The sequence below is a fragment of the Coregonus clupeaformis genome, unplaced genomic scaffold (assembly GCF_020615455.1).
Source record: "Coregonus clupeaformis isolate EN_2021a unplaced genomic scaffold, ASM2061545v1 scaf0552, whole genome shotgun sequence".
In the NCBI taxonomy this organism is placed as follows: Eukaryota; Metazoa; Chordata; class Actinopteri; order Salmoniformes; family Salmonidae; genus Coregonus; species Coregonus clupeaformis.
The window spans coordinates 257,939-285,427 of record NW_025534007.1 but is presented as its reverse complement, the minus strand read 5'-3'; the positions used below and the strand labels follow the sequence as shown (position 1 = coordinate 285,427).

The 27,489-nt window shown below is 41.1% G+C and overlaps 1 pseudogene; it reads left to right on the top strand.

Moving 5' to 3' along the window:
* The first annotated feature begins 3,163 nt into the window (after positions 1-3,163).
* LOC123485058 lies at positions 3,164-27,034 on the top strand (annotated as a pseudogene).
* The last annotated feature ends 455 nt before the right edge of the window (positions 27,035-27,489 follow it).

The following is a 27,489-nucleotide window of genomic DNA, read 5'->3' as shown; positions in this document are numbered from 1 at the left end:
TACAGTACATTTCCCCCCATGCAGCGGTTGAAATCCCACTCAGTGACGGGCAAGGTCTGCACACATGGGTACCTACCACTACCAAACCTCATACTCTTCCGCTGCCCCTACTACCACCGTGCCGCGTCGCTGTTCAACGTTCTTCTTCCTCAGACGGGCTGCCCACCATAACCGAGTATTCCTTTGGGATCAGTCCTTTGATTGGTTTTTAAATTGCACTATGATTTTAATGTAGGGTGACCTTGAGATGTCCTGAAAGGCATCTGTCAAATAAAATGTATTGTTATTATATTATTATTATTAAGGTGTCTTGCTTGAAGCTGGATGGAACCTTAGCGTGGAACTGGCCAATGGTAACGTCAGTGTCAACGGGAAAACAGTGAGTTCACGTTCAATCAACAAAGACTCTTAGATGTGTAAAAACCATTGGCTCTTAGATTTAGTATAAAATAAATTGTAATAGAGGAAGCAAATTATAGGCGGTTTGTTACCACTTAACTACATCCAATGGAATTAATGTTATTCAGAGATCAATCTTATCAACTGTAGGGAAACAAAACGAATGGAGAGTTTTTTTAATTTTTGCTTCAATTGCATTCTAGTTGCTACTTTTGTACAAAGAATTCATACATTAAAAATTTTTATTAATATCATGGATGTAGTGTTGGATCATACAGATTCTTTTTGCTGTTTTAACATAATCTACATAATGTCAGTTTCAACGGGCAATCAGTGATCAGTGATCTAAAAGCATGAATTGTATAGCATTCAGAGGTAAAACTCTTATTCTGAAGTTTAGTTGAACAATGTTGACCCTTGTTGGAATACCAACCCTTCCCTCTGATGAACACTGCATTGTTTCGTTCCCCTAGATCACCATACCATTTGGTCAGTTCAACGTCTTCATTGAGAGGACCGTTTCCTATGTGAAGATCACAGCCAAGCTGGGGTTAGTCGTCATGTGGAATGAAGATGATTCCCTCTGGGTATGTGTTCAGTCTGCTTTACTCATTTCCATATGTTTTCTGTCACACTACAGTGATCATGCGGTTGTTTTACCTGCTTTGGTTCAATGCACTGATTGTAAGTCGCTCTGGATTAGAGTCTCTGCTAAACTGTCAAATGTATGTGATGCTTTGCTGCAATATACTGTTCCTAATGAACACGGTCTATAGTTAGCTAGTGAATGTAGAGCAACATCAGTGTTAGTGGAACTGTTGGGGATAAGAGTGGAACATATCAGTGTTAGTGGAACTGTTGGGATAAGAGTGGAACATATCAGTGTTAGTGGAACTGTTGGGATAAGAGTGGGAACATATCAGTGTTAGTGGAACTGTTGGGATAAGAGTGGGAACATATCAGTGTTAGTGGAACTGTTGGGATAAGAGTGGGAACATATCAGTGTTAGTGGAACTGTTGGGATAAGAGTGGGAACATATCAGTGTTAGTGGAACTGTTGGGATAAGAGTGGGAACATATCAGTGTTAGTGGAACTGTTGGGATAAGAGTGGGAACATATCAGTGTTAGTGGAACTGTTGGGATAAGAGTGGGAACATATCAGTGTTAGTGGAACTGTTGGGATAAGAGTGGGAACATATCAGTGTTAGTGAACTGTTGGGATAAGAGTGGGAACATATCAGTGTTAGTGGAACTGTTGGGATAAGGTGGGAACATATCAGTGTTAGTGGAACTGTTGGGATAAGAGTGGGAACATATCAGTGTTAGTGGAACTGTTGGGATAAGAGTGGGAACATATCAGTGTTAGTGGAACTGTTGGGATAAGAGTGGAACATATCAGTGTTAGTGGAACTGTTGGGATAAGAGTGGCAACATATCTGTTAGTGGAACTGTTGGGATAAGAGTGGGAACATATCAGTGTTAGTGGAACTGTTGGGATAAGAGTGGGAACAGAGAATGGTGTGAGACGGCGTTAACTGCTTAACATGATAAGAGTTTAAAAGGTTTTAACAACATGATGAGAGTTTAAAAGGTTTTAACAACATGATAGAGTTTAAAAGGTTTTAACAACATGATAAGAGTTTAAAAGGTTTTAACAACATGATAGTTTGGTTTTACTAAGGGGGGAGTGCGAATGCTTGTAGCACAGGTACAAGGAGTGGAATGTTAGCATAAACAGCCTGGTACCCAGGCTAGAACAGCCTCAACTCATGATGAAGTGTGTGAAATGTCAATTCATATGAACTGCTGTAGGTGTATGTACAGCTGGCTGTATGTGAAATGGACATATTTGCGATGCAATAAAACCTCAGTCATCTTCCATTGGTTTTATAGGTGGAGCTGAACTCAAAGTTCCAAGAATCAGACGTGTGGGCTGTGTGGAGACTTCAACGGAGTCCAGATTTATGACGAGTTCATTAAGAATGGTAAACACAATCACCAAATGTCTTAGGGGGGGGCGGATTATGCTCCTGTTCTGCTTATGAATGTGTGGGTTCAATCTATGGCTTAGGAACAGGTCCTAAAGTATTTTACCATGTTAAGAAAGGCGTTCCAAAAAACACAAAACACATGATGACAGAGACTGTTTGTAAGATAAAACTCTGTTTCTTTTCCCACAGATGCTCATCTCAACATAATCGACTATGGTGATCTTTGGAAGATGAATGGCCCAACAGAGACCTGTACAGAAATCCCTGGTCCCAAGGAGCAGTGTGAAGACCAGGTATTTACACGTCTAGAGCTGAGCTGAACATTTAAGATTTTGTATTCATTACATTTAAACATGATTGTAAGATCTTGGAATGTCAAGTTGAAATATCAATATCAACATCCTCATGGCTGACATTTGATCAGTACAAAATCCCTCTATGTTGCCTCTAGTAATTCTTCTTCTTCTTCTTCTTCTTCTTCTTCTTCTTCTTCTTCTTCTTCTTCTTTCTTCTTCTTCTTCTTCTTCTTCTTCTTCTTCTTCTTCTTCTTCTCCTTCTTTTCTCCTCCTTCTTCTTCTTCTTCTTCTTCTTCTTCTTCTTCTTCTTCTTCTTCTTCTTCTTCTTCTTCTTCTTCTTCTTCTTCTTCTTCTTCTTCTTCTTCTTCGTCCTTTTCAGACCGGAACTTTGTGAGCAGCTTCTCACCAGCCTTGCCTTCAGTAGCTGTAAGGAGCTGATTGCCACAGACTCTTTCATCAAGGCCTGTGCAGCAGACATGTGTCACTGTGGCAACAGTAGCAGCAGTGCCACCTGCGCTTGCCCCACCATGTCCGAGTACTCCCGCCAGTGTGCTCACGCAGGGGGAAACCCCAACAGTGGAAGACCGAGGGGTTCTGCTGTAAGGGAAATCTTTTTGTCTTTGTATTGGAACAGTTCTGTTGGAACTCAAAGTAAACACTTTGGTCATGCAATAATGCTTTGCCTTAGGTCATCTGTAGTGTCTTCCTTCTTCGAGATGCTGGTATTTACATTTACGTGACGGAAAACTGAGGAGCAAATCCCAATTTCCACTTAGTTGATGTCAATAAAAGACTAAAGTGAAAATCTGAAGTAATGAAGACTTGGAAACAGATTTCTGATTAGGGTTATTTGTCTGTGTTGAGCAGTGGAGACATGTCCTTTCAACATGGAGTACCAGGAGTGTGCTAGTCCCTGCACTGATACCTGCTCCAACCCAGAGAGGAACCAGCATTGTGAGGAACACTGCACCGACGGATGCTTCTGCCCTGCCGGTACATGCCCTAATATACAGAATACAACATCATACTCAGCAATGTAACTTTTTTAAAGTAGCAATAAAAATTATACAAATGTGATCTCACCGTCGATGCTTCTGCCCTGCCGGTACTGCACACTCACTGATTTTAACAGAGATGGGATCAAGTCACAATTTTTGCAAGTCTCATGTCTTAACTTTCGAGTCTCGAGTCAAGTCCCAGGTAATAATGGGTAAGTCCCAAGTAAAGTCCACAGCTCAGCTCCCTAATTTGGGGTTTCGAGTCCTCAAGTCAAAGGTTAAGTGTTTAATGCCAATTTCAATGCATCAGTGATTTTGGACCCACATGTTTTTACAAACTGCCCCCCGAGCAACTTACAGGAGCAGTTTGGGTTAATTAGTGCCTTGCTCAAGGGGTACACTGACAGATTTTCACCCTAGTCAGGTCAGGGATTCAAACCATTGACCTTTCAGTTACTGGCCCAATGCTCTTCACCAATAGGCTACCTGCCGCTTTGGTATGCAGATATTTTTCTAAACAGGGCACATGGTTTTAAAGAAATTCTGGAAAAACTCCTGGCCCTAGGGAGGATGAAAATCCTGTCAAACTGCAGCAACCTTGTACTTAATTGAAATATGTTTGAAACGACTTTCCGTTACCCATCAACCACTGCAATTGGACAATAGAAGTCACAGGGCTGAGCTTGCTTTATGCAGGCTTGCAATAAAAAAACTATGCAACTAATTAAAAAAGTAACTCACACAGTCTATTTATGTCTTCAGTATTGTGTTTGTTTGATTAATTTCAGTTAATCATTTTGGATTGAAAAGATCAAGGGGAGCCTAGCCAGCAAGCCCAAGTTTCGAATATAGCCTAAACCGAATTTGATCACATTCACATTTTCTCTAGAAACAAATAAATGGGCTATAAATTGGCTACATAACATTACCACATATTTCCCCTGGCCAGAGGGCAGGAGGGGACATTGGCTGTGGCCTATGCAGCTGGAGGCTGCAGTTGTTATCAGTCGTCTAGTTGATCAGACTGAGAAATAGTCCCATTTTCTTCCCCCTATAGTTTAGGTGGAGGCTGCTGCAGCATTTCTGTCAAGGGTTCTTGCTTGTGTATGTCGGGAGTGATGTGTTATCATGTTGGCTAAACAAATATCGGAGGACAGTGGAGCGGCACGCGCTTTGCTAGATTATGTGCTTTGTGCCCGCTTGAATCTGATTGGTCAAGATTATTATAGGGAGTCTTACAGTAGTTATCAGGTACTAAATGTATTGAATGTAATTTATGGAACCAGGTGACTAAATGTATTGAATGTCATTTATGGAACCAGGTGACTAAATGTATTTTAATTTAGACATTTATGGAACAAGGTGACTAAATGTATTGAATGTAATTTATGGAACCAGGTGACTAAATGTATTGAATGTAATTTATGGGACCAGTGACTAAATGTATTGAATGTAATTTATGGAACCAGATGACTAAATGTATTGAATGTAATTTATGGAACCAGGTGACTAAATGTATTGAATGCCTTTCTCATAGGAACCGTGTTTGATGACCTCACTCAGACAGGCTGTGTAGCTGTGAACCAGTGCTCTTGTCTCCACAACGGACAGTCTTACCAGCCTGGACAATCATTCTCAAGAACATGCCAGACATGGTAAGAGCTGCACTGTATTTATATACACTGAATTATTGTGTGTGTTGAGCCGGATGTGTTGAGCTCGGATGTGTTGAGCTGGATGTGTTGAGCCGGATGTGTTGAGCTGGATGTGTTGAGCCGGATGTGTCGAGCCGGATGTGTCGAGCCGGATGTGTTGAGCTGGATGTGTTGAGCCGGATGTGTCGAGCCGGATGTGTTGAGCCGGATGTGTTGAGCTGGATGTGTTGAGCTGGATGTGTTGAGCTGGATGTGTCGAGCTGGATGTGTGCGTGGATGTGTTGAGCTGGATGTGTTGAGCTGGATGTGTTGAGCTGGATGTGTTGAGCTGGATGTGTTGAGCTGGATGTGTGCTGTGTGTCGATGTGTGTTGAGCTGGATGTGTGCGTGTGTGTGTATGTGTGTGTGCTGTAGGCTAAACTGACTGTCTCTCTCCGTTAGTACCTTAACCAACCAGTGGAGTTGTACAGATCTAGATTGTCCCTACCTGCTCCATATGGGAGGTTCCCACATCACCAATGTAGGATCAAACTACCTTCATGGAGACTGCTCCTATGTCCTGTCCAAGGTAGGGATCTAAACTAACGTATGGAGACTGCTCATGTCCGTCCAAGGTAGGGATCTAAACTAACGTATGGAGACTGCTCCACTATGTACTGTCCAAGGTAGGGATCTAAACTAACGTATGGAGACTGCTCCCGCTGTACTGTCCAAGGTAGGGATCTAAACTAACGTATGGAGACTGCTCCCGCTGTATGTCCAAGGTAGGGATCTAAACTAACGTATGGAGACTGCTCTGTCTGTCCAAGGTAGGGATCTAAACTAACGTATGGAGACTGCTCCTCTGTTGTCCAAGGTAGGGATCTAAACTAACGTGTGGAGACTGCTCCCGCTGTATGTCCAAGGTAGGGATCTAAACTAACGTAATGGAGACTGCTCCCGCTGTATGTCCAAGGTAGGGATCTAAACTAACGTATGGAGACTGCTCCCGCTGTATGTCCAAGGTAGGGATCTAAACTAACGTATGGAGTGATATTAGTGCCAACAGAAATATTGAATACAAATTTGATTTCTTAATAGACATTATTCAATTCAGACTCCATTTCAGTTGGCACTAATATGACTCCATACTAATGCATACTGTATGTTTAGTAGATTTAACTCCTGACTCGCTAGCGAACATGTACTGGCCCACAAGCGGGCCACATCCGGCATAGATTGCCACAGGTGGCATCCACTTCATTGGCGGTGCTTGTACATACCATTGCTATCACTATCCATATCCATCTCATAAATAAAATCTAACTTTTCAATCAAGTTGCACCATAATATACACTGCCTTCATTCACACCCCTTGAACTTTTCAACATTTTGTTGTGTAACAGCCTGAATTAAAAATTTATTAAATAGTGTGTTTTTTTTGTCACTGGCCTACACACAATATCCCATAATGTCAAAGTGGAATTATGTTTTCAAACATTTATTTAAAAGAAAAAGCTGAAATGTCGAGTCAATAAGTATTCAACCCCCTTTATTATGGCAAACCTTAAGTTCAGGAGTAAAAATGTGCTTAACAAGTCACATAATATATTGCATGGACTCACTCTGTGTGCAATAATAGTGTTTAACATGATTTTGAATGACTACCTCATCTCTGTACCCCACACATACAATTATCTGTAAGGTCCCTCAGTCGTGCAGTCAATTTCAAACACAGGTTCAACCACAAAGACCAGGAGGTTATCCAATGCCTCGCAAAGAAGGGCACCTATTGGTAGATGGGTAAAAATTTAAAAAAGCAGACATTGAATATCCCTTTTTTATATTATTTTTATATTTATTATTATTATTTATATTCAGGTTGTAAGACAACAAAATGCAGAATAAGTCAAGGGGTGTGAATACATTCTGAAGGAACTGTAATTCCCTAGAACTGAAAGTATGCAAGTAGTAAGTAGTGTGTTCAAAATAATGAGTTTCCTTAACTTTACTGTCATACCTTGTGCCAATTGTCCCCAGCAAACCAACAACACTGCTTTCACAGTCCTGGGTGACATAGTGAAATGTGGAAATACGGACACTGAGACCCGCCTAAAGGCTGTGACCCTGGTGATTCCAGAGTCCAAGGTAAGTTAGCCTCTCTGCAGTGACACACCCACCTGATAGTGTCATATTAAAATACATTCAACATCAAACCATGTTGTATATGTTTAGAGAAAAAAAGCTCAACGTTGAGACTTCTCCTGCTGCCAGTAACTCTTATCACCACTTCAGGGTCAATTCTATTTCAATTCCAGTCAATTCAGGCAGTAAACTGAAATCCCAATTCCAATTCTCTTCATTGTTTTTTCAGTGAAAACATTTGGAATTGGTATTGGAAATAGAGCTCTGGATAAGAGTGTCTGCTAAATGACTAAAATGTAAATGTAAATGTTTACTTTCTGTATTGAATGGAATTGACTCACACTCCTTATCACCAGGGGAGTCTCTCGGTCGTCATCAAGGCCAGTGGAAGGGTCTTTGTCAACAAGATGTTTTCTCAGTTGCCGCTTTTCATGGGTGAGTTACTGCTTGATGGCAACTCTTGAGAAAAGGGATACAGAAATGTGATATCTGTCTATTTTATTTTTTGTCATGAATCAGTATAAACTTCTGTTTGAAACCCACCAGACATGTCACCCATTGAGTTATCTCTTTTTCTTAGCATCATGTAACACCAATAGCATCCCACAACACAACGGGGAGCTAAAAGTTAATGGTCCACCAGATTGTGACTAGAACTTGTGTATATTTTCCACAGCGAATGTAACAATCTTTCAGCCCTCTCGTTCTACATCGTTGTGCATTCCTCTTATGGGCTGCGTCTAGAGGTCCAGCTAACTCCTATAATGCAGGTCTACATCATAGCTAGCAGCTCCCACAAGGAACAAACCCAGGGTATGTTTCTCTCAGTTCATTCAACGTCTTCGTGGAAGATAAGCGTCTTTGGGTCTTTGAAAAGCGCTATATAAATCCCATGCATTGTTATTATAAAAGCTGATTGGTTGTCAAACTATTGTTAATGTAAAATACCACTTGGGGGGGTTCAGTCAAACCTCATCTGAAACAATTATTAATAAACTAACAATACTTGATGCATTGCATCTTTAGTCAATGTTAGTTTTAACCACTTTAATGAATCTGTTATATTGTTTTGTACCTCTTATCCAGGTCTTTGCGGAGACTTTAACAGCGTCCAAGCTGGCGACTTCAGAACCATCAATGGACTGGTGGAAGGAACCGCTGTGACGTTCGCCAACACGTGGAAGACCAAAGCAAGCTGCCCTGATGTGACACAGAACTTTGAGATCCCATGCAGTCTGAGTGTAGAGAACGGTACTCCTTCGACCTCTTTAAAAAACACTAACGTATGTCTAATGCAGCGGTTCTCAAACTAGGGGTCGTGAACCAATGGGGTCGCCTGATATGAAAAAGGGGTCGCGGGAGAATTTCCAAAAATACCCCAAAGTATATACACTGAACAAAATATAAACGCAACATGACAAGTGTTGGTCCCATGTTTCATGAGCTGAAATAAAAGATCCCAGAAATTTTCCATAAACACAAAAACGTATTTCTCTTAAAATTTTGTGCACAAATTTGTTAAATCCCTCGTCAGTGAGCATTTCTCCTTTGCCAAGATAATCCATCCACCTGGGGGTCCATAAAAGCCACTCTCCCCAGAGGATCACTCTGTGCATAGATCAGAGTTTATTTTCTAACTAAACATTTTTATTGTTTGCTTATGTTTCGGCTAGAGAGCCTTTATCAAGGCCTTGGGACACTTTTTGGGGATGACACTAATGTATGTCTACTGAGATGCACAGTAAAGCCTAGATAAAAACTCTTTGTACTTTGTGCTTAAATGTTAAATGTTGCTCATATCTCATATGTTTTACAGAGAGATATGCCAAGCACTGGTGCTCGATGCTGTCAGATCCTGCAGGAATATTTTCCCAATGCCACACTGAGATCAACCCAAAGTACTACAAGGAAGTAAGTATGATGATTTTAATTTGTCAAATGCTCTTTCATTACAGAGTTATCCCAAAGCTCTATCATTCAAGAAGTTTTATATTTAAATGTATCATTTTAATTTATTACTAAATGTAACCTAATGTAGATCTCAAAACATGGAATCAGATTTTTCAAGATGTTTTCAAATAGTATTGTCCTGTGCTTGTGTGTGATTTCAGAAAACAGTAGTTTTCTTCATTAACACATCACATAACTGAACTATCTTCTTCTTCTTCTTCTTCTTCTTCTTCTTCTTCTTCTTCTTCTTCTTCTTCTTCTTCTTCTTCTTCTTCTTCTTCTTCTTCTTCTTCTTCTTCTTCTTCTTCTTCTTCTTCTTCTTCTTCTTCTTCTTCTTCTTCTTCTTCTTCTTCTTCTTCTTCTTCTTCTCTCCCTATAGATCTGCCTATATGACAGCTGTAACTGTGAGAGGAGTGAGGAGTGCATGTGTGCTGCGGTCTCCTCCTATGTCCGTGCATGTGCTGCTGCAGGTGTCCTGCTCAGTGGATGGAGAAACACCACCTGTGGTAAGATAAACATCAGAGAACCCCCAAATGAATTAATGAAGGGTTTCCCCTTTATATTAACCCACTGTGTTCAGGGTTTCCCTTTATATTAACCCACTGTGTTCAGGGTTTCCCCCTTTATATTAACCCACTGTGTTCAGGGTTTCCACTTATATTTACCCACTGTGTTCAGGGTTTCCCCTTATATTAACCCACTGTGTTCAGGGTTTCCCCTTTATATTAACCCACTGTGTTCAGGGTTTCCCTTTATAGTAACCCACTGTGTTCAGGGTTTCCCCTTTATATTAACCCACTGTGTTCAGGGTTTCCCCTTATATTAACCCACTGTGTTCAGGGTTTCCCCTTATAGTAACCCACTGTGTTCAGGGTTTCCCTTTATAGTAACCCACTGTGTTCAGGGTTTCCCTTTATATTAACCCACTGTGTTCAGGGTTTCCCCTCCTATTTTACCCACTGTGTTCAGGGTTTCCCCTCCTATATTAACCCACTGTGTTCAGGGTTTCCCCTCTTATATTAAAACAAATAAAATACCCCAAACATATAATGGAAATGTTAATCCTGTTTCCACAGGGAATCACACCTCTCTCTGCCCCGACACAATGGTCTATGACTACACCATGACCAGCTGTGACCCACCTGTGCGTTCTTTATTAACACACTGTATTTCACATGACATTATTTCTATCACTGCTAATATTATTATTATTCATTTTATTAATGTCTTGGTGTCTAAGATTGTTGTTGTTTTCGTTCTTGTTGTTGTTGTTGTTGTTGTTGTTCTGTATGTTGTTGTTGTTTTTTTTTTTTTTTTTTCTTGTAGTTGTGTATGTTGTTGTTGTCTTTTTTTTGTTGTGTTTTGTTGTTTTGTTGTTATCTTGCTGTTGTTGTTCTTTTTTTTTTTTCTTTGTTGTTTCTTGTTGTTGTTGTGTATGTTGTTGTTGTTTTTTTTTTCTTTTTTTTAGTTGTCAGTAACATGCCCAAAGTAATTTCCCCTCAGGGATAAAATAACATTTTTAATTGAATTGAACAGTTAGACCATGTGCCTGTGGATGGCTGTGGCTGTGCAGAGGAACCTACCTGAATGACCAGGAGACTGTGTCCCTGCCTCACTCTGCTCCTGCTACTATGGAGCCACGGTAGTACCCCCTGGAGAGGTCACCAGGATCTATGGGGCTACTTGAGTGAGGACTTGCTTGGCATGTGAAAGAAAATCTCAGAAAATCAGATGGTCTTCTTTGTCGTGGCTCTATTCAAATATTTAGAAATCGACTGTCTTCTTCTCAAGTCTTGGTTTACTGCAAGAGGCATGCTAAATCATGCTTAACCCCCTCCTCTTGTACCCCCTCTAACCACCCAGCTCATGCAGACAAGGAAATTAAGCTGTGTTGGAGAACAAAACATTCATGTGAGTACGACGAAATTCGGGAACACATCTTTGTTTGCCAAATACAGCAAATCACTTCACAACCAATACTCTATAGTTGAGTCATGAACGAGGAAGTTGAGTCCCTACTAACCTATAAAGCCTACTTTTGGCCCTACAGCCTGTGAAGAACCAATGGGTTTCTTCAACTGCTCCAGTGCAGGGCCCGGAGCCAAGGGCTCAGAGTGCCAGAAGAGCTGTCAAACACTAGACAGTCAATGTGTAAGTCTACAATGGGACATGCCTTACAACACGTTTAATAAAAACATGCCTTACAACACGTTTAATAAAAACATGCCTTACAACACGTTTTAATAAAAACACGCCTTACAACATGTTTAATAAAAACATGCCTTACAACACGTTTAATAAAAACATGCCTTACAACACGTTTTAATAAAAACACGCCTTACAACATGTTTAATAAAAACACGCCTTACAACTACTGCCTTACAACATGTTTAATAAAAACATGCCTTACAACACATTTAATAAAAACATGCCTTACAACACGTTTTTTAATAAAAACACGCCTTACAACACTGCCTTACAACATGTTTAATAAAAACATGCCTTACAACACGTTTAATAAAAACACGCCTTACAACACTGCCTTACAACACGTTTAATAAAAACATGACTTACAATACGTTTTAATAAAAACATGCCTTACAACACGTTTAATAAAAACATGACTTACAATACGTTTTAATAAAAACATGCCTTACAACACGTTTAATAAAAACATGACTTACAACACGTTGAATAAAAACATGCCTTACAACACGTTTAATAAAAACACTGACTTACAACACGTTTTAATAAAAACATGCCTTACAACACGTTTAATAAAAACACTGACTTACAATCGTTTTAATAAAAACATGCCTTACAACACGTTTAATAAAAACATGACTTACAATACGTTTTAATAAAAACATGCCTTACAACACGTTGAATAAAAACATGCCTTACAACCACGTTTAATAAAAAACATGACTTACAACACGTTTTAATAAAAACATGCCTTACAACACGTTTAATAAAAACATGACTTACAATACGTTTTAATAAAAACATGCCTTACAACACGTTTAATAAAAACATGACTTACAATACGTTTTAATAAAAACATGCCTTACAACATGTTTAATAAAAACATGCCTTACAATACGTTTTAATAAAAAAATGCCTTACAACACGTTTCATAAAAACATGCCTTACATCACGTTTAATAAAAACATGCCTTACAACACGTTTGATACAACACATTTGAATAAATACATGCCTTACAACACGTTTAATAAAAACATGCCTTACAACACATTTTAATAAAAACATGGTTTACAACACATTTTAATAAAAACATGCTTTACAACACGTTTTATTAAAAACATGCCTTACAACATGTTTGAATAAAAACATGCCTTACAACACGTTTGAATAAAAACATGCCTTACAAAATGTTTAATAAAAACATGACTTACAACACGTTTAATAAAAACATGCCTTACAACACGTTTAATAAAAACACGCCTTACAACACTGCCTTACAACACGTTTAATAAAAACATGACTTACAATACGTTTTAATAAAAACATGCCTTACAACACGTTTAATAAAAACATGACTTACAATACGTTTTAATAAAAACATGCCTTACAACACGTTTAATAAAAACATGACTTACAACACGTTGAATAAAAACATGCCTTACAACACGTTTAATAAAAACATGACTTACAACACGTTTTAATAAAAACATGCCTTACAACACGTTTAATAAAAACATGACTTACAATACGTTTTAATAAAAACATGCCTTACAACACGTTTAATAAAACATGACTTACAATACGTTTTAATAAAAACATGCCTTACAACACGTTGAATAAAAACATGCCTTACAACACGTTTAATAAAAACATGACTTACAACACGTTTTAATAAAAACATGCCTTACAACACGTTTAATAAAAACATGACTTACAATACGTTTTAATAAAAACATGCCTTACAACACGTTTAATAAAAACATGACTTACAATACGTTTTAATAAAAACATGCCTTACAACATGTTTAATAAAAAACATGCCTTACAATACGTTTTAATAAAAAAATGCCTTACAACACGTTTCATAAAAACATGCCTTACATCACGTTTAATAAAAACATGCCTTACAACACGTTTGATACAACACATTTGAATAAATACATGCCTTACAACACGTTTAATAAAAACATGCCTTACAACACATTTTAATAAAAACATGGTTTACAACACATTTTAATAAAAACATGCTTTACAACACGTTTTATTAAAAACATGCCTTACAACATGTTTGAATAAAAACATGCCTTACAACACGTTTGAATAAAAACATGCCTTACAAAATGTTTAATAAAAACATGACTTACAACACGTTTAATAAAAACATGCCTTACAACACATTTAATAAAAACATGCCTTACAACACGTTTAATAAAAACATGCCTTACAACACGTTTAATAAAAACATGACTTACAACACGTTTAATAAAAACATGACTTACAACACGTTTTAATAAAAACATGCCTTACAACACGTTTAATAAAACATGACTTACAATACGTTTTAATAAAAACATGCCTTACAACACGTTTAATAAAAACATGCCTTACAACACGTTTTAATAAAAACATGCCTTACAACACGTTTCATAAAAACATGCCTTACATCACGTTTAATAAAAACATGCCTTACAACACGTTTGATACAACACATTTGAATAAATACATGCCTTACAACACGTTTAATAAAAACATGCCTTACAACACATTTTAATACATACAAGGACAATGTTATGTTACCACAGTCTCAGATTGATCAAATTATTTATAACCTTAGACATAGCTAGGCCCAGGATCCAAACGACATCCTCCGATGGTGCACTGAGATTGACTTTTTAGAAGGTTTCTGTTTGAGCAGACATCTGTAACGTTTACAGAGAACCTGATCTCCATGAACATCAAGGAGATCATCTTTAAAAGTCCTTTCAAACACTTGATCAATTGATCCATTTGACAAATAATGCCCACATGTCATTCCCAGGGACATACAGGCACACTGTCAACTTAAATATCAGTCCTTCCCTATTTCATGTCATTTCATTGTGTGTTCCAGATCAGTGCAGACTGTGTATCAGGCTGTGTTTGTCCTGCTGGTCTGCTGTCTGATGGAAATGGAGGATGCATCGAGGAGGACCTATGTCCCTGTTCTCACAATGGAGTCTACTACCAACCTGGACAGACACTCAAAGTAGACTGCAATACCTGGTAACATCGACTTCTGCCCCTCCTCTTCCTCTTTTGGATATTTTCAAATACAAGTGTCAAATGTTTCCCTCTAAAATCTTGACATGTGATCATGTTTGCATCACTGCAGCACTTGCAAAGGGGAGGAAATGGCATTGTACCAATAACCAGTGTGATGGGATGTGTGCCATATATGGGGATGGGCATTTCATCACTTTTGATGAGGAAAGGTTCACTTTCAATGGAGATTGTGAATACACTCTTACTCAGGTAGGGCAATACTCATTAGCATTTATGATTAAGGAACAATACTTTGATTTGATTTTGTATTTTAATAAAAACCCTACTTTATGTACGGTCCACATATTTTCTAATTATTGATCAATATAAAGTAATGATAATAACTTGGCGGTAAAGGTTTTCTGATTCTGTGTTTTAATACATCCTGCAGGATTACTGCAGCAACAATCCAAACGGTACCTTTAGAGTGATCACGGAGAACATTCCCTGTGGAACCACTGGCACCACCTGTTCCAAGGCCATCAAGATCTTCTTGGGGGTAGGAACCACACTGTTCATAAACGGCTTCATGAATGCATTAAAGGTGCAATAGACAAGTCCGGACATTTGGCACAATGTCAACGGTGGTGGCAGCGAATGTAATTGCATTGCTGAAGTCTATGCGTTTTGCTAGCAGGCTAGATTGACTGACAGAGTGCCTGCTTAGAATTGTCTTCGAGCAGAATTGATAGCAGCACAAAACCCCCCATATGTATTTGTACATTAGAATTTAAAATCGACATGTTGTATCTGTGTACAAACTGGGTAGTGTAAAACCCAGCACCACCACATTGTAACCCTGGTTAGTATAAAACCTGGATAGTGTAACCCTGGACAGTGTAACCCTGTCTACTAGTCTTTGTTGTGGAAAATAACCACTATACTTTATTACAAATAAGGTCTTACAGAGTTTTTGTTGCATCAAGAAATGACTTTATTAAAATTTCAACAAAGCCGATACCAGTCTGCAGAGTGGCACCCCCCCTTACGGTCTCCCTCCATCTTATATAGTCCTCTTCAGTTTTCCCGCTCTTTTATTGCTCCGCCCACTTCCTTTGTCTCTGAGAGCGGCTAAACTCAACTTTCATTAAGTTCAGAGTACTACAATCAATCAATCCCTATCTTGCAAAAAAAAACACTCATGTTTAGTTTAAACTCTGTTCAACCCTGGCTCTTTTCACTGTGTTTGAAGACAAAAACAAATGGCCCAAGCCAGTTTCAGTCTTTGATATGATAAGACAACCATGGATCTAAGTAAGAGCAAGCAATCTGACCCTAGGGCAGGTTCCCTCTCTACTCACCCACACAGTGAAATTAAATGACCCAATACAATTCCTGGCCCAGTAACAAATAATTCTAACTTTACGGCTCTTGATTAACCCAGTTCTACCTCATAGTCCATTAAACTCTACAGTTCATTAATAATAATTCACCACATCTTACATTAGCAATGAACACATTGTGTTTCTTTCTTTCAGAACAATGAGATCATACTGGCAGATAAATCTGTAAAAGTGATCAAACAAGAGAATGGGGTAGACGTGCCATACCAGGTCCACTCTATTGGTCTGTATGTTGTTGTTGAGGCTGAAAATGGCCTGATCCTCATGTGGGATAAGAAGAATAGCCTGTTTATCAAACTCAGCTCTACTTTCCAGGTGAGTGACTAGAATAGGACATATTCAACCAGTGACTGCACTGTATATTTGTTTAGCAATTGATCAAAGGGAATAGGGAGTGTACTCATAATTAAACATGTGATGTTTTATTAACCATGTTCTCTCCTTCCAGGGCCAAGTGTGTGGTCTGTGTGGAAACTACGACGGTAATGGAAAGAACGACTTCACGTCCAGAAACCAGGAAGTGGTTGTTGACGCTCTGGGTTTGGGGAACAGCTGGAAAGTGTCAACTAGTTGCCCCAACGCTGATGTCATAAAGAACCCATGCGCTTTAAGATCATACAGGGAGTCCTGGTCTCTGAAACGTTGCAGCATCATCACCAGTAAAAGTGTTCGCAGCCTGCCACTCAGAGGTACAGTAAACAGCAGATACTAGTCAAGATAGATTCAACACTTTATTGCCATACTAACCAAAGTTGTTAGGAAGTTGACGTAGCGCAGCTCAAAAAACAAAGACAAAAAGACACAGATATAGAGACGTTCATTTGCATAACCTATACATACAATAGAGAGTACAGCAGATACATTCTGGGGGGGTTACATATGGAATTGTTTTACATTTACATTTACATTTTAGTCATTTAGCAGACGCTCTTATCCAGAGCGACTTACAGGAGCAATTAGGGTTAAGTGCCTTGCTCAAGGGCACATTAACGTCATTTAGCAGACGCTCTTAGCCAGAGCGACTCACAAATTGGTGCGTTCACCCTATAGCCAGTGGGATAACCACTTTACAATTTGGGGGGTAGAAGGATTACTTTATCCTATCCCAGGTATTCCTTAAAGAGGTGGGGTTTCAAATGTCTCCGGAAGGTGGTGAGTGACTCCGCTGTCCTGGCGTCGTGAAGGAGCTTGTTCCACCATTGGGGTGCCAGAGCAGCGAACAGTTTTGACTGGGCTGAGCGGGAACTATGCTTCCGCAGAGGAAGGGGAGCCAGCAGGCCAGAGGTGGATGAACGCAATGCCCTCGTTTGGGTGTAGGGACTGATCAGAGCCTGAAGGTACAGAGGTGCCGTTCCCCTCACTGCTTTTAAGATGGTTTTAAGATGGTCATACCATTGATCATTTAGCTATTTGATTTAGAAATGTAGGACCCCTTTAGGTTTCAAAAATATATAAAAATATTTGATAAAACATTGAATTTGGTCTTTACTACTTTAGCCCATAGAAACATTGAATAACACTTTCATAAATGGCAAAAAAAAATACAGTCAAAAAAATTAATCATAAGGAATTAAGTTTTGAAGTGTCTGGCCTATATCTAGGAGATACAAGAAAGCTCAGGAAGTATTTTTGGGTTTTTGGACACATATTTAACCCCTTATTTTTGATGGCACATAACAGATATCTTTAGCACAAAGATGCAATGCTCATTTCCTGTCCTTTACATTTTGGGGTGGTTGTCATGGTAATGGCAAGTCATGTGCAAAACCCCCACTTTGGAGAAAAAACATCAGATCTGAGCAGGTCGCATGGAGAATCGGGTTTGAATCAGGATTGAGATCCACATATGGAAGTGGTATAAATCAGAGCTCAAAATATCAGATTCCATGTTTTTGTTGTTGTTGCTGTTTACACATTAACGACAAGATCAGATAGGTATCAGATATACAAATGATTGGTAAAATATCTGATTTACATTTACGTCATTTAGCAGACGCTCTTATCCAGAGCGACTTACAAATAGGTGCATTCACCCTATAGCCAGTGGGATAACCACTTTACAATATCTATTTATTTTTTTATTTTTTTAGGGGGGTAGAAGGATTACTTTATCCTATCCCAGGTATTCCTTAAAGAGGTGGGGTTTCAAATGTCTCCGGAAGGTGGTGAGTGACTCCGCTGTCCTGGGGTCGTGAGGGAGCTTGTTCCACCATTGGGGTGCCAGAGCAGCGAACAGTTTTGACTGGGCTGAGCGGGAACTATGCTTCCGCAGAGGAAGGGAGCCAGCAGGCCAGAGGTGGATGAACGCAATGCCCTCGTTTGGATGTAGGGACTGATCAGAGCCTGAAGGTACAGAGGTGCCGATCCCCTCACAGCTCCATAGGCAAGCACCATGGTCTTGTAACAGATGTGAGCTTCAACTGGAAGCCAGTGGAGTGTGCGGAGGAGCGGGGGTGACGTGAGAGAACTTGGGAAGGTTGAACACCAGACGGGCTGCGGCATTCTGGATGAGTTGTAGGGGTTTAATGGCACAGGCAGGGAGCCCAGCCAACAGCGAGTTGCAGTAATCAGGCCGGGGAGATGACAAGTGCCTGGATTAGGACCTGTGCCGCTTCCTGTGTAAGGCAGGGTCGTACTCTCCGAATGTTGTAGAGCATGAACCTGCAGGATCGGGTCACCGCCTTGATGTTAGCGGAGAACGACAGGGTGTTGTCCAGGGTCACGCCAAGGCTCTTCGCATTCTGGGAGGAGGACACAATGGAGTTGTCAACCGTGATGGCGAGATCATGAACGGGCAGTCCTTCCCCGGGAGGAAGAGCAGCTCCATCTTGCCAAGGTTCAGCTTGAGGTGGTGATCCATCATCCATACTGATATGTCTGCCAGACATGCAGAGATGCGATTCGCCACCTGGTTATCAGAAGGGGGAAAGGAGAAGATTAGTTGTGTATCGTCAGCGTAGCAATGATAGGAGAGGCCATGTGAGGATATGACAGAGCCAAGTGACTTGGTGTATAGGGAGAATAGGAGAGGGCCTATAACTGAGCCCTGGGGGACACCAGTGGTGAGAGCACGTGGTGCGGGGACAGCTTCTCGCCACGCCACTTGGTAGGAGCGACCGGTCAGGTAGGACTCGATCCAGGAGTGAGCCGCGCCGGAGATGCCCAGCTCGGGAGAGGGTGGGAGAGGAGGATCTGATGGTTCACAGTATCAAAGGCAGCAGACAGGTCTAGAAGGACAAGAGCAGAGGAGAGAGAGTTAGCTTTAGCAGTGCGGAGAGCCTCCGTGACACAGAGAAGAGCAGTCTCAGTTGAATGACCAGTCCTGAAACCTGACTGGTTTGGATCAAGAAGGTCATTCTGAGAGAGATAGCAAGAGAGTTGGCTAAAGACGGCACGCTCAATAGTTTTGGAAAGAAAAGAAAGATGGGATGCTGGTCTGTAGTTGTTGACATCAGTGGGATCGAGTGTTGGTTTTTTGAGAAGGGGTGCAACTCTCGCTCTCTTGAAGACGGAAGGGACATAGCCAGCGGTCAAGGATGAGTTGATCAGCGAGGTGAGGTAGGGGAGAAGGTCACCGGAGATGGTCTGGAGAAGAGAGGAGGGGATGGGGTCAAGCGGGCAGGTTGTTGGGCGGCCTGCAGTCACAAGTCGCAAGATTTTATCTGGAGAGAGAGGGGGAGAAAGAAGTCAAAGCATAGGGTAGGGCAGTGTGAGCAGGACCAGCAGTGTCATTAGACTTAACAAACGAGGATCGGGATGTCGTCAACCTTCTTTTCAAAGTGGTTGACAAAGTCATCCACAGAGAGAGAGGAGGGGGGAGGATTCAGCAGGGAGGAGAATGTGGCAAAGAGCTTCCTAGGGTTAGAGGCAGATGCTTGGAATTTAGAGTGGTAGAAAGTGGCCTTAGCAGCAGAAACAGATGAAGAAAATGTAGAGAGGAGGGAGTGAAAAGATGCCAGGTCGGTAGGAGTTTAGTTTTCTTCCATTTCCCTCCGCTGCCCGGAGCTCTGTTCTGTGAGCTCGCAATGAGTCATCAAGCCACGGAGCTGGAGGGGGAGGACCGAGCCGGCCGGGAGGATAGGGGACACAGAGAGTCAAAGGATGCAGAAAGGGAGGAGAGAGGAGGGTTGAGGAGGCAGAATCAGGAGATTGGAGGGGAGAAGGATTGAGCAGAGGGAAGAGATGATAGGATGGAAGAGGAGAGAGTAGTGGGAGAGAGAGAGCGAAGGTTGCGGCGACGCTTACCATCTGTGTAGGGGCAGAGTGAGTAGTGTTGGAGGAGGCAGAGAGAAAAGGATACAAAGTAGTGGTCGGAGACATGGAGGGAGTTGCAGTGAAATTAGTAGAAGAGCAGCATCTAGTAAAGATGAGGTCAAGCGTATTGCCTGCCTTGTGAGTAGGGGACGGTGAGAGGGTGAGGTCAAAAGAGGAGAGGAGTGGAAAGAAGGAGGCAGAGAGAAATGAGTCAAATGTAGACGTAGGGAGGTTGAAATCCCCCAAAACTGTGAGGGTGAGCCATCCTCAGGAAAGGAACTTATCAAGGCGTCAAGCTCATTGATGAACTCACCAAGGGAACCTGGAGGGCGATAGATGACAAGGATATTAAGCTTAAATGGGCTAGTGACAGCATGGAATTCAAATGAGGAGATAGACAGATGGGTTGGGGGAAAAATTGAGAATGTCCACTTGGGAGAGATGAGGATTCCTGTGCCACCACCCCTCCTGACCAGATGCTCTCGGGGTATCGCGAGAACACATGGTCAGACGAGGAGAGAGCAGTAGGAGTAGCAGTGTTTTCAGTGGTAATCCATGTTTCCGTCAGCGCCAGGAAGTCGAGGGACTGGAGGGTAGCATAGGCTGGGATGAAGTCAGCCTTGTTGGCAGCAGAACGGCAGTTCCAGAGGCTGCCTGAGACCTGGAACTCCAGGTGTGGGGTGCGTGCAGGGACCACCAGGTTAGAGAGGCAGCAGCCACGCGGTGTGAGGTGTTTGTGTAGCCTGTGCGGAGAGGAGAGAACAGGGATAGGCAGAGGCATAGTTGACAGGCTGGCAAATGGCTACAATAATGCAGAGGAGATCGGAATGAAATGAACTAAACATCTGGAAAAGGAGAGAGTAAAAACCAAAACTCCCAAATATAACTCTCCCAACTTCACCTCAGAAACTATAATTGTTTCACTGAACCACCCGAATAAAACTCTCCCAACTTCCACTTTAGAAATTAGAATTGTTGTGAACTACAGCGGTTCAATGTTTCAAGGAATAGACTCAACTTACTTTATTCAGCTAGCTAACTATGACGCTATAGCTAACTAGCATGCTAGCATCCAATAACACACAGTTTAGCACCAATACTTTGTTACAACAAACTACCAATAGTGTGTTAACACACTAAACAGATAATTCGTGTCCGTGTCTAGTTCCTTTCATAACGCAGCAATAATTAAGCGTTGGCTAGCTAGCACAAATATATTGTATTTAGCTGCTACAGTACAGCTAGCTGGTCGTGTTGGCTAGCTAGCAATGGCTGCTGTGTTGACTTTGTTTGAATAACGGCGCCTGCTCGAACAAATGTAGCTGGCTAAAAGGATATTGTATTTAGTTGCTACCGTTGCTAATAGCTACTCGCCAGCTAGTCCAGGAGGTGAGTTAGCTAGCTAGCTAGCTTCGTGCTACACCCGGCACCGCCGAATACAATGCTAACCTACAATAACTACCCACAACAGCCCACGATGCCTACCTATAATACCTAATAATATACAGCCCCACGATGCCTACCTATAATACCTAACTCACAATCTAAATACATAGTTTAAGCCTTACTCGAACAAAGCCCAAGCTATGTATAAAGCCAAACTTACCCGACGCCAGCTGTCTGGGTGGCAGACTGCAATCAGTAGCTGTAATTAAGTACAGCGGCTACCAACCACCTAACGTTAATGCCTCGGATAATGAGGTTAGAAAAACAGCTGAATGGTAGGTAGCTAGCTGGCTCAATTACAGGTACTCTTAGCGTGAAATAACATTGGAAACAACTAACCACAGTTGCTAAAAGTTACCAGTAGCTACCGCTAGCTAGCTAGCTTTGTTGGTCCAAGTAGTGGGTTAGCTAGCACTGCGTGCTTCGCGGGTCCGCCGAATACAATACTTACCTACAATAATTACCTACAATAACCAATCAGTAGCTCTGAATTGGACTGCCTGTGTAAACGCAGCCATAGTGACAGTGCATAAGTACAAGAATATACAGTGAGGGAAAAAAGTATTTGATCCCCTGCTGATTATGTACGTTTGCCCACTGACAAAGACATGATCAGTCTATAATTTTAATGGTAGGTTTATTTGAACAGTGAGAGACAGAATAACAACAACAAAATCCAGAAAAACGCATGTTAAAAAATGTTATACATTGATTCGCATTTTAATGAGGGAAATAAGTATTTGACCCCTCTGCAAAACATGACTTAGTACTTGGTGGCAAAACCCTTGTTGGCAATCACAGAGGTCAGACGTTTCTTGTAGTTGGCCACCAGGTTTGCACACACTCTCAGGAGGGATTTTGTCCCACTCCTCTTTGCAGATCTTCTCCAAGTCATTAAGGTTTCGAGGCTGACGTTTGGCAACTCGAACCTTCAGCTCCCTCCACAGATTTTCTATGGGATTAAGGTCTGGAGACAGGCTAGGCCACTCCAGGACCTTAATGTGCTTCTTCTTGAGCCAATCCTTTGTTGCCTTGGCCATGTGTTTTGGGTCATTGTCATGCTGGAATACCCATCACGACCCATTTTCAAAGCCCTGGCTGAGGGAAGGAGGTTCTCACCCAAGATATGACGGTACATGGCCCCGTCCATCGTCCCTTTGATGCGGTGAAGTTGTCCTGTCCCCTTATCAGAAAAACACCCCCAAAGCATAATGTTTCCACCTAGGCAGCATTCCTCCTCCTCCAAACACGGCGAGTTGAGTTGATGCCAAAGAGCTCGATTTTGGTCTCATCTGACCACAACACATTCACCCAGTTCTCCTCTGAATCATTGAGATGTTCATTGGCAAACTTCAGACTGGCCTGTATATGTGCTTTCTTGAGCAGGGGGACCTTGCGGGCGCCTGCAGGATTTCAGTCCTTCACATTGTAGTGCGTTACCAATGGTTTTCTTGGTGACTATGGCCCCAGCTGCCTTGAGATCATTGACAAAGATCCTCCCCGTGTAGTTCTGGGCTGATTCCTCACCGTTCTCATGATCATTGCAACTCCACAAGGTGAGATCTTGCATGGAGCCCCAGGCCGAGGGAGATTGACAGTACTTTTGTGTTGTCAACTTCTCACCAAGCTGCTTGGCAATGGTCTTGTTGCCCATTCCAGCCTTGTGTAGGTCTACAATCTTGTCCCTGACATCCTTGGAGAGCTCTTTGGTCTTGGCCATGGTGGAGAGTTTGGAATCTGATTGATTGATTGCTTCTGTGGACAGGTGTCTTTTATACAGGTAACAAACTGAGATTAGGAGCACTCCCTTTCAGAGTGTGCTCTAATCTCAGCTCGTTACCTGTATAAAAGACACCTGGGAGCCAGAAATCTTTCTGATTGAGAGGGGGTCAAATACTTATTTCCCTCATTAAAATGCCAATCAATGTATAACCATTTTGACATGCGTCTTTCTGGATTTTTTGTTGTTGTTATTCTGTCTCTCACTGTTCAAATAAACCTACCAATAAAATTATAGACTGATCATTTCTTTGTTAGTGGGCAAACGTACAAAATCAGCAGGGGGATCAAATACTTTTCACAGCCTCGGGGTCAATATGGTTAATGCTTCAACAAGAGTTCATAGACTTCACAGCCTCGGGGTCAATATGGTTAATGCTTCAACAAGAGTTAATAGACTTCACAGCCTCAGGATCAATATGGTTAATGCTTCAACAAGAGTTCATAGACCTCACAGTCTCAAGGTCATAATAAAAACCATATGGTGGAAATTATAACAACCGATAATTCTGTAGCACAAGTCTTGGGCTTACTGGTTTTCTAGAGGGTGATTTGATTTGATTTGATTTTACAGGTTTTCTATAAGGTACACAATGACAAGCAAAGTTGCATGATGGTACATGGCAATCTTTCTAATAAAATTGGTTTGTCAATAATCATGTGAATGTGAATGTACACACAGTCACCAAAAAAAGACAACAGCCAACAATAAAAGTAGCAATAAACAGAGAACAAAAACATAAAGTCAACCATCCAAACCCAATCATCATCATCATCATCATCAGGAGTTCATCTGTAGTCTGTTTAACAAGCAAGGCAATGCATTGAATAAATAAATGATGGCTAAATGCATCTTCCTAAAGGTGGACCCCACCCCATTCCACGATGCCTGTGTGAGGGACTCGTGTGCCTGTGACACTGGGGGAGACTGTGAATGTTTCTGTACTGCTGTAGCAGCCCTACGCCCAGGCCTGCAACGAGGCAGGGGCTTGTATCAGGTGGAGAACACCAGATATCTGCCGTGAGTCATTTGCTTTGAGTGGGACAATTGATTGATGGATAGGTGGGATTGTTTTTGCTATTGGGGCAAAATACTGATTTGTATGTGTAACTGTTTAATCATTCCTCGTTTGGGACCCTGGTTAAAATGTAACATGTTTTAATTTCCCCAGCTGTGTTCTGTGATTTCTACAACCCTATTGGTGACATGTTTTAATTTCCCCAGCTGTGTTCTGTGATTTCTACAACCCTATTGGTGACATGTTTTAATTTCCCCAGCTGTGTTCTGTGATTTCTACAACCCTATTGGTGACATGTTTTAATTTCCCCAGCTCTGTTCTGTGATTTCTACAACCCTATTGGTGAGTGTGAGTGGCATTATCAGCCGTGTGGAGACCCCTGTATGAAGACCTGCAGGAATCCCTCAGAACGTGCTCCAGTCAGATCCCTGCACTGGAAGGTAACTAACAGCCCTTCATAGCAGCTTGGGCCTTTGATTTACACCATCTACATGCCAAGTTGTAAAACAAATGTACAGTATAAAATATGTAATGACTCTCCCTCCCTTGTCTATCTATACTGAAAAACTAAATACAAAATATTTAAATATCATATCCAGCTTTGGTGTTAGAACTAGATACCATGAGCATGATCTAATCTGTGCAGGTGTCCTGGATTAAATTGACTGTTTATCTTAAAGGTTGCTATCCAAAATGTCCTCCGGACCAGCCTTATTTAGAAGAAAGAACCATGAAGTGTGTCCCTATCACGCAGTGTGGTTGCTACGATGGAAATGGAACACGTTACAACGAGGATGACGATTATGCCTTCCAAGGACAACTGTCAGACATGGTATGTTTTTATATCAGCATTTTGACATATACATAGATACTGTATTTACATTACATAGTATTTAACATGGTTGGTATAAGCCTTAAGGTAGCCTATATTTCTGGTGAGATAAGGCGATGTCAATGGTCCCCCTACAAAGACGTTTTCCTACCATTCAACTGATTTAGCTTTTCAAAGATTGGGATTTGACCTGTTAATATCTTATTTGGATTTGACCTGTTAATACCTTATTGGGATTTGACCTGTTAATATCTTATTGGGATTTGACCTGTTAATACCTTATTGGGAATTGACCTGTTAATACCTTATTGGGATTTGACCTGTTAATACCTTATTGGGATTTGACCTGTTAATACCTTATTGGGGATTTGACCTGTTAATACCTTATTGGGGATTTGACCTGTTAATACCTTATTGGGATTTGACCTGTTAATACCTTATTGGGATTTGACCTGTTAATACCTTATTGGGATTTGACCTGTTAATACCATATTGGGATTAGACCCGTTAGTACCTTATTGGGATTTGACCTGTTAATACCTTATTGGGATTTGACCTGTTAATACCTTATTGGGATTTGACCTGTTAATACCTTATTGGGATTTGACCTGTTAATACCTTATTGGGATTTGACCTGTTAATACCTTATTGGGATTAGACCTGTTAATACCTTATTGGGATTTGACCTGTTAATACCTTATTGGGATTTGACCTGTTAATACCTTATTGGGATTTGACCTGTTAATACCTTATTGGGATTTGACCTGTTAATACCTTATTGGGATCTGACCTGTTAATACCTTATTGGGATCTGACCTGTTAATACCTTATTGTGAATATAACATATAACAGTGCTTTCAAATCATAACAAATAACATCTTATTCGACTTTCAAAGGTACTAAAACCCCCTGCTTTCTTTTTCAAGTCTTTGCTCATCAACTAAGGCCAATTGCAGCTATGATATCGAAGGTAAGGAAAACTGTTACAAACTGAAACATTAGCCTACATTACCAAGAAGGTAACATGACAAGATGATTACATGATAATAACTTGTTCACTGTGAAAATCATATTGCAGCTTGCCATTGTATATACAACGGCAGCACATACCCGTATGGAGCTATCGTATATAACACAACTGACGGTGATGGGACCTGTATTACTGCCATCTGCAAAACCAACGGAACCATTGTCCGGATTATGGAACCCTGCCCACCAAATGATATCATCACCACAACTCCAACAAGTGTTACAACAACACATATATCCACCCAAGCACCGACCACAACAGTATTTGTTTTCGCAACTCCTACCACTACCCAAACAACAACTCCTACCACTAACCCAACAACAACTCCTACCACTAACCCAACAACAACTCCTACCACTACCCCAACAACAACTCCTACCACTACCTCAACAACAAAACCTACCACTACCCCCACAACAACCCCTACTTCAACACCAACCACTCCACCCACTTCTACTCCACACTGCCTGATCTGTGAATGGTCAGACTGGATTAACAATCATTATCCTTCAATTGGACCAGAAGGAGGAGATTTCGAAACCATAGATATTTGCAGTAAACCCAAGGAAGTACAATGCAGAGCCAAAGAAAACATTGATGTTCCTTTGGCCGACCTAGGTCAAAAGGTTGAATGCAATCCCTCGGTTGGACTGATATGCCGCAACAAGGATCAAGGCATCCCACCAATATGCTACAACTATGAAATCAGAGTCAAATGTTGTGTTGATGTTTGTGGGAATGAGACAACTACTACCTCAGAAAGGACACCTACTACCACTGAAATAACAACCACTAGGCCAACAACTACCCCAACAACAAGCACCACAGAAAGTCCAACAACCACAACTAAGACAACAACCCCATCCACAACAACAACAGTAACAGAGGAATTTACAACTGGTCCAGAATCAACAACACCCACAACAACCACTACACCAACAACAACAACTACTACTACTGCAACCACAACAACAACAACCACCACAGAAAGTCCAACAACAACTAAGTCAACAACATATTCCACAACAAGAGAAACAACAGAAGAAATTACTACCACTACCCCAACTACTACCACAACAACAACCC